A 1,836-nucleotide genomic window follows, 5' to 3' on the forward strand; every position below is an offset into this window, starting at 1 on the left:
ATTTCCTTTCCTTGTGTCTGTACAGGGGCCAGGCACAGTCCCAATCCTTGCCCACTCTGCCCCTCACCGAATTGAGGGGCAGAGGTGTGAGCATCCTCAAGTCTCACTGAAGTGTAGTTCTGGATGCTGATCTTTTAAGATGCTCAGGCAGCTTGAGCACAATCACCAAGGGTCTCTACCCACATTGCTAGAAACTCCAAGTTGTGTTGAGTGGTATAAGAAAAGGGGGACATGGCACAGTCACAGGGGCTAGCCCAAAGCAGATGGAGCTGACACTGCATTCTACAAAGTGTTATTAATGGGGTAACTAGTGCCTGCGTTCCCCTGGGCACATACCACTTTTCTCAGCACTCCCCCAGCTCTGTGCTGTAAGCCACAATTTAGCCGTAAGCAGGTATAGCAGCCATAGCAGAGCTTTCGTCTAACACTCAGGGCTTGTCTACATTACTGGCTGGATCGATGGGCAGCGATCGATCCAGCGGGGGTCGATTTATTCTGTCTAGTCTAGACGCGATAGATCAACCGCCGAGCGCTCTCCCATTGACTCCAGTACTCCACCAGGGCAAGAGGTGCAGGTCGAGTCAACGGGAGAGCGTCAGCCATCGACTTACCACAGTGAAGACACCGTGGTAAGTAGATCTAAGTACGTCGACTAAGTTGCGTAACTTAGATCGATCTCTCCCCCCCTCCCAGTTTAGACCAGGCCTCAGTCTGCACAGCAGTTAAACACCCATGGCTGTCTCATGTCAGCTCACTCAGGCTTTTGCGGGGCAGGCTAAGGGGCCGTAATGTTGTGATGGGGGAGGGTCCCAAAACCCAGGCACCAGACCGAGCCTGAATGTCTGCATCACTATTTAACAGCCCCACAGCATGAGCCCTGTGAGCTTGAGTCAGCTGATACGCATCAGCCACAAGTGTCTAATTGCTGGGTAGACATACCCTAAGTCAGTGGTTGTCAACCAGGTGTACGCATGCCCCTGGGAGTACACAGAGGTTTTCCAGGGGGTACATCAACTCATCTAGATATTTGTCTAGTTTTACAACAGGCTACGGAAAAAGCACTAGTGAAGACAGTACAAACTAAAATTTCATACAAACAATGACTTGTTTATCCTATTTTATAACCTATATACTGAAATGTAAGTTCAATATTTATATTCCAATTGATTCGTTTTATAATTATATGGTAAAAATGAGAAAGTTAGCAAGTTTTCAGTAATAATGTGCTGTGACATTTTGTATTTTTATGTCTGATTTTGTAAGCAAGTAGTTTTTAAGTGAGGTGAAATTTGGGGGTATGCAAGACAAATCAGACTCCTGAAAGGGCTACAGTAGTCTGGAAAGGTTGAGGGCCACTGCTCTAAGTGACTTCTATGTCATGGCCCCCTGTTCCAAAATCCTGACTACAGTAGAGAAAGGAAAAAATTCAAAGTTTTTACTAGCTTTAAAGTTTTTAAGAAGTTCAAAACTCTTCTCTAGTTTATGGAGCAAGTCCCGATCTGCTAGCGCATTTCCAGACATTTTGATAGAAGACCCAGACAATCAACTAGTGAGACGGAAAACTGAATTCTCTCTCTGTTTTACAGTAACTTGAATACAAACTCTTGCTTAAAGCTGTTCAGCCTATTTCCTACAATGTGTCCTTCACTTTAGAAGAGTTTTAAACCCACACAAGAATAAGGAAAACTAAGGTGGGTGAGGTAATATCTTTTATTGGGCCAACTGTTGGTGAGAGAGATGAGCTTTCAAGTTCCACAGAACTGCAGAAGAGCTCTGTGTAAGCTCAAAGGCTTGTCCCTCTCACCAACAGAAGTTGGTCCAATACAACATACTACC

The sequence above is a fragment of the Lepidochelys kempii genome, chromosome 1 (genome assembly GCF_965140285.1).
Source record: "Lepidochelys kempii isolate rLepKem1 chromosome 1, rLepKem1.hap1, whole genome shotgun sequence".
Taxonomy (NCBI): Eukaryota; Metazoa; Chordata; order Testudines; family Cheloniidae; genus Lepidochelys; species Lepidochelys kempii.